This window comes from Meleagris gallopavo, chromosome 8 (genome assembly GCF_000146605.3).
Source record: "Meleagris gallopavo isolate NT-WF06-2002-E0010 breed Aviagen turkey brand Nicholas breeding stock chromosome 8, Turkey_5.1, whole genome shotgun sequence".
Classification (NCBI taxonomy): domain Eukaryota; kingdom Metazoa; phylum Chordata; class Aves; order Galliformes; family Phasianidae; genus Meleagris; species Meleagris gallopavo.
In genome coordinates, this window is record NC_015018.2 from 11,587,410 (window position 1) to 11,594,307 (window position 6,898).

The 6,898-nt window shown below is 37.4% G+C and overlaps 1 long non-coding RNA gene across 1 annotated transcript in view; it reads right to left on the bottom strand.

The window, feature by feature from the left end:
• Positions 1–6,898, bottom strand: part of LOC116216174 — a 16,943-nt gene that overhangs the window by 4,922 nt on the left and 5,123 nt on the right. Inside the window, exon 2 of the long non-coding RNA XR_794287.3 lies at positions 5,721–5,860. This is a non-coding gene — a long non-coding RNA (uncharacterized LOC116216174). The remainder of the gene's footprint in view (positions 1–5,720; positions 5,861–6,898) is intronic.

Consider the following 6,898-nt stretch of genomic DNA (forward strand, 5'->3'; position numbering starts at 1 on the left):
TTTTTTTTCCCCTTTTTTGAGCACTTAACAGAACATGAACAGAAATATCCGTGGTGTTTCATATCCAACTAAAGAACAAGTAGATGAACACCATCAGGTGAAAATCAGAGAATTATTTTTCTCCCTGAAACTCTAACATTGCTACCAAGCATTTTGTTTCTAAATAATTCCTGTATTTTGATAACCACTAAATCAGTAGAATAGCACATCCTATGGTATAGCTACATCAATATAGAGCATACCAGCAGATACTGAACAAAGGCCCACTGCTAATGCCATTATATGCAATCACTGCTATTCTCATGACAGTGTTCTCTTAAAAACTGTTTATCCAGATTCAATGTTTCATGGTGGTGCTTTTAGGTTTTATTTTAAAATAAAGTTCCTAAAAATATACGTGATCAACTTCAGCATACTTAACAAGTCTCCATGTAGAGTAACACTTCCTAAAAGTAGAGTTAAAAGAGTTCAATACTTATATCACATTTTTCCAGGTAGCAGACAAAGTATGTAAGAAATATTAAGCATATCTAAAATATCTAAGAGGAAAATTGATTTTCCCCTACACTTATGCTGGGGAAGAACAGATAAAAAAAATACTGGGGAGAAGCTAGAAGCCAGATACTGCCCTACTTTGTCCTGCCTAACTTGGACTGCAGCCTCCCCTGGGGCTGGAAACAGCGTGCTGATCTCACTGTCTCTGCTGGAGCTGAGAGGCATGGGGTGGGACAGGAGAGCACTGGGAACCCAGACAGGACACCCTGTCCTTGTGTCTGCTGGGCTCAACTCAAACTTCCCCTAGAATGCAGGGCAACCCTGTTTTTCTTGTCCTGTTCAGGGCCTCTCTCTAGCAAGCTGCTGGCTGAAGAAGCATGAATGAGGTTCCTCCATCCCTTCTGCCAAGATTTGCTCATAGGACTGTAGCATCCAGCGGTAGGCATCTGCTCCATACTTTTTGGTATGCTTGGTGACTTGCTGGAAGAATATATGGCTCTAAGAACCACAAAATATCTTGTGGTCATTGGCACAGAAAGAAAACTTCTGAATATTCATTTCACTTCAAAAACATAGAAAACAAATTGACTATAAGATAATTTTATTTTTATTAAAAAAAAAGGTAAATTCACCCATAGGCTAAACTCCTTCTAAACTGAAAAAATACAACCCTAAAAGTCATACTTTGACTGGGAAGAGGATGAGTTTATTTACCACTTGTATTTTTAGGAATACTTTTTGATGTTCTCTTTAAATAGCTCTACATTTAGTCCATTAGCTAGTATTCCTCAAAGGGATTTTTAAGCAGCTATCAGAAACAAAGCTGTTCCAGTAAAGAAATTTAAATCAGTGCAGGTCTCCCTAAATAGAGTATTCTCAGGGACGTACCTGAAATAAATTTATCTCTCTGCCTTTATCTGTCAAGCCTGGTTTTAAACCTCATCAGATGCTTGCTATTATCTGCCTACCTACAGATCCGTAGGTCCATTCAGCACGCAGCAGTTTTTTGGGGATGATTTTCTCACATTTTCTTCCTCCTTCAGGCTTTTTTTGGTTCATTTGTTTCTTGAAAAATATATCTCATATTGTTTCTTTAATTGGTCTGAACATTTCACATGAAATTTGTCTTTGGCATTGGCCCTGCACTGGAGAAAATTATTGGGAATCCAAAATAAATAGTATGGGCTTTTAGCTGTTTTAACTTGATGCAGCTCCTTTGAAGTTGTTACAAATACTTCCTCTCACGACAATGAAAGAAATCCCTGTAGCTTAAAGGATGGCCCCCTTTTAGCCAGTTTCTGTTGCTGCTATGGCTGGCATAAAATGATGCCACACAAGAAAAAATTGAGGCCTTTCTGCCTTAAAGTTGCCTCTTAATTTCAAATAAATACACAAGAGTATATATTATTTCTGAAAATAAGTGTATTTTAAATTCCCCATTATATGGGACACAATTTGTAAACTAAAAATGTGAATTAATGGATGTCTGAAAGAAGCCTTTTATCAAGAAGTGCTCTCTATATTTTACCTTTTGTATAACATGAAATTTAGATTAAACATGGGTTGCAAACCTGACAAGATCTAGCCATTATTTCCCAAATAGAAATACTTTTAAAATATTAAGAAGCTTTTGGAAATGTCAGTATTCATAATTAGTTCTCTATGTCCTGCAGTCAAATGGAGTACCATTTTTTTCTCTAGTGTGGATGCTAAGAGTTATCCACTGAATAGATTGCAATGATTTCAAAAACACATGTTTATGATTTAAGTGAACTGACGTACATTTTCCATTTGCCTTTGCCAACATTTCAAAATGTGATGGAACTATCCCCATACAAAATCATCCTCTAAGATATCACTCTACTCCTGATCAGGCTTCATCACATCTCCTTCCTATCCACAAAACCACTGCTGTCCATTAATGTTGCTATTTTGCTGAAGTGCTCAGAGGGCTGATCAAGATCTTAGACATAGGGATGATGGTTTGTGTTTCTAGGATGAATTTCAAAGGGACAATCGTGTGCAGTTACTAGCTATAGATGATTGATATAAATGTTTACCCTGTATGAAGTATTTTACAGTTTTACTTGCAGATGTGTATTTATCTTGAGTTATACTTGACATAGAATTTCTTTCAATTTTTTTTTTAATACTATGTGTGTATTTTGGAAACCTTTCTAGATGTTAAAATTTTTGAATGGTTACAAATATTTCTTGTAATACTGAATCGTTATCTTATCTGGAAACTCTTTGCAGTAACTTTTTTGTATATATTTGAGGGCCTTTTTAGAAAAAGTATTGTTTGTTCTTTGGGAAAAAGTTTTTACAACTTGGAAGCTTTCAGAAGGGCCTTCCTCTCAACTAGGATACTAACAGAGGTAAAAGTTTTCTTAAGTATTTTGCAGAACTAGGGACGTATCCTCAAGAAAATATTTATGGAAGTAATTTACTTTTTCTTTTTTCTTTTTTTTTTTTTTTACAATGCTTTTGTCTGTATAAAGTATGCAACAGAACTACATTAAGAAGGAAATATTGTCTACATAAAATATTATATGAAAGTTGGTACATAATTCTGACAAAAAAAACTTGCAATTCTTTAAGCCATATTGTTTTTGTTATCCTTGGATGATAATATCAGTATTAAGTAACCAATATATTATTCAAGTGCTTTGACTTATATGAAAATGCTTATACATTTTATTTATGTGTATTTGGGGAAGGATTGCTAGAAAAAGCTATCACTAGATGTATAGCAAGTGAGAGCAAATAACAGTATAGTGTCACTTTATGACCTTGTGAGAGACAGAAGATGCTGAAAGCACCAGAGAGACTCAGCTTTCAGAGACTCTGAAGCACAAGCGTCGAGTTTCAAATGGTAGATCTTGTCCTTTTTCATGGTGAGAGGGGAAACGAGTTGGTTGGGACGCCAACTGACAACTCAACTTTCACAAATCTTTGCAGACTCTGAGCTCAGCTATGCAGTACTGGCTACAGCAATAATATTAATCAAAGGATGTAAGAGAAATGCATTGAAGTAGATGATTGTAAGGATTTATGTTTATTTTAATTAGAACTCATAGCAATATAGAATATGCATGTGCACGTATTTGAAGCATTTTTACACTTTACATTTCATGTAGTTTGATTATATTATGAAGGATTGGGTTTTTAGTTTGATATTTTACCATTCTAAAATGGGAGGTCTGCCCAACCCTGTACTGGATTCTTGTTTCCTTTAAAAGATTGTTTAGTACAGCACTCACTGCATTGTGTACTAGTGCTAAAACTAACACTGTATCTTATGAATTTCTTCAGCTTTAAAAAAATTAACCTAATTACTATTACATTTGTTTAGCTGTGCCCACTGACCTTGTCAGATTCAGTTGGCTATTTGTACAATTTCATTTTCTGTAACTGTTAAGAAACTTGTACAGCTAAAACAAAAACAGAACCTATGGACAACAGCCTCGGAGGTACCAGTTCTGCTTCAGCAATCAAGATGACAGCTAGCTTACTGAGCGACTGTGTTGCTAAAGAGACTGTAAAACCTCTGTTGTGGATTGTCCATAAAATGGCATTCCGACATGTGCCTTATTTGCTGGATAGTATACAGCTTTCCTCTAGTATTCTAGCATTTTAATGCTGTATTAAAATAATGCAAAAAAAAAAAAAAACAAGAAGTGGTGTGGTTTTCTTGCAATACATTAAAATGAGGTTGTCATTACGCTAACTTTGTAGTTTAGGTATATGGCCTCTAACACGAGGGATCCTCTTCATTTAGAAAGAAAGAATTTCTAGTCGACTGATGAGCACACTGTTCTAGGCTCCTACAAATATGGTGCATCTCAGACATTTGGAGCACTGTTACATAGTGACATGACATGCATTGCATAGCAAACCTGATGGCTAGGAAGATTTGAGAGCTCTCCTCATTCAGTTTGCATCAGAGTCAAAACATATACATGTGCATGCGTGTGCAAGGGAGAGACTGGACAAGGAACCATACAGATTTGACGCTCCAAAAAAAGCAACTTCCATCTGATGATGAAAGACACGCTCCTAGCTGAACCCCATAGAAGACAGTAAATTAGTAGTAAATTATTGTTTTAAGCACAAAACGCACTGTTCTTCAGTATAAAAACTGCCAAGATCTCTGTTCCCATATGCAACTATAGCCACAAAGCCAAGCTAACTGTAATACCTCCTTCCACCAGAACCAGGAACTCTCCTAATTCCAGCATGCCAAGTTCAGTGCTCCACTGATACCAGAGAAAACGCTCAGCAGACAAACAGCAAAATGCCAAGTCCCTGCTACCACATTTTCCATGTTATCCCTCAGAAGTAACTTTTTCGTATTGAAAACAAAAATAGATTAACACAAACAATATAGTAGCAACATAAATTATCAAACTACTTTTCCTTTACTCTTAATTCCCAAGTGATTTGCCTTCCTGTTATATGTGAACGAAGTCAAAAGACAATACTCATAACAGAGGAACTAAGAAGTTCCTGCTTTAGGAAAAATAATAGGGAATTCATCACAGGGATTTCACATAACATCCATACTTTGAAGTAAAAATGTTTCATTGTTGTTTACTGAAAAACAAACAATGCACAAAGATTACAATTATTAAGTCAGCCAAAACACACCGTATACCCAGCCGCATCTTGGCCTTCCAATGCATCAGCAGGTACACAAGGTAAGCCCTCTTTTGTCTTCATCCCTCTCCAGAAGATGCACACAGGAGACACTGACAACAAAGGAGCCTTAGAGACCAAAACACCATTCACTGAAAGCTGACAGTCAGGTCTTGCCACTCAGAAGTGGAACACCTACCTAGAAGGATCTACAGAATCCTCATTCCTGAGAAGCTTGTAGCATGTGGTTTGTTTGGGGTCCCGAACAAAGGGAACACTACACTCAGTCTTGCTTTTCTCTAGCATTCACCTCCTGAACTAAGGGATACTATTTGCAAACTATCACCTCAGCAGCACCAGCTGTAAGACCCACACCTGCTCACAGAGCAATTTGTTCTTACTGGAAGCAATGACATCACTCATCCTCTCCGTCCTCCCCATCCTCACCTCTTCAGGTAAAAAACAAGCACACAGGCCTTGATACAACCCACCAGAACTGCAAAACTTCATTTGAACAAAGCCTCTCACAATGCTTTAACAAACTTTAGGAAAAGCTTTAATAACAGAACATATCAGGAAACACCTACCTCAGTCAGTGTTTACTGGGACACTCTCCAGGGCTGGGACTGAGCAGGCCCATCCTGCTGGGAGGTGTTGGAGCTGCAACCCAGGCTGCACAGAGCCAGCCAGCAACTTGATGCTTAGTGATGGGCTGAAATGTTGGTTCCTGTAATTCAGCAGTGGTAAACACAAATTACACACAACTGCAAAGATTCCCCAAATTGTGCATATTCAATAGGAGGTTTTTATTTGCTAGTATTTGTCAGGAATAAGTTGTTTTGCATAATTTACTGAGTAACCATAATTATTTTTTAAAAAAAGAGGCAAGTGTAAGATTTGGAATTCAGGACAACAAACCGAAGAGAAAATATCATTATATGGCCTTTATCACTCCATTACTGATTAATTTTGCATTCACAGACTCTGAAAAGGTGAAGCAGAATTGAAAAAATTGGACCAGTGAAAGAAAAGAGGCTCTGTACACTGGGCCTTCCCTTCCTGGAAAAAGAGATCACTAATGTGATGTCATGGCCTGTAACTTAATAAATGACATGAAGAAGAGAGGAAGTACTCATTGCTTCTAGAGTGCTTCCCTATCAGAAACAGGGAATTTTGGATAAAATTATCTGAGATAACAGTTAAAACAAAATTTTCACACAGGAGATACAAATTCACAGCCATGGGATGTTCTAATTCAAAAGAAGAAATGAGTTCAAAAACGATTAGAAAACCACATTAAAAAAAAAATAAAATCCTTAAAGGGTTATTAACTACAGAGCTGCAGCCCTGGCTCAGGAAGTCCCAAAGCACAGGAGCAAAGACTGTGCCAACAGACATTTAATTGCCTGGTTTTAATAGCTATTGTAGGAAAAAAGACACGAGAGCCGGTGCACATTTGATCACTGATCTGGCCTGAAAGGATCTGTTCTGCTTCATCATAAAAGAGTATGCATGCAGTTAGTTCCTGTATAGGCAGGCCTGCTTGTGTGGCACACTACTCAGTCTAGCTGTTCAGTTCCTAACAAAATGCCCTCTGGTTCTCCAGCGCTCATGCTCTGGAAGAAAACCCTGCAACTCACCCACACTCAGGCTCAATTGGGTTAACAGACAGGGCACTAATCACAATCCCACCATAATTCGTAGTATACAACCAAATAATGCACAAATGTAACTCATTTGGTGGGTGGGGGTTATTGTTTTTTCT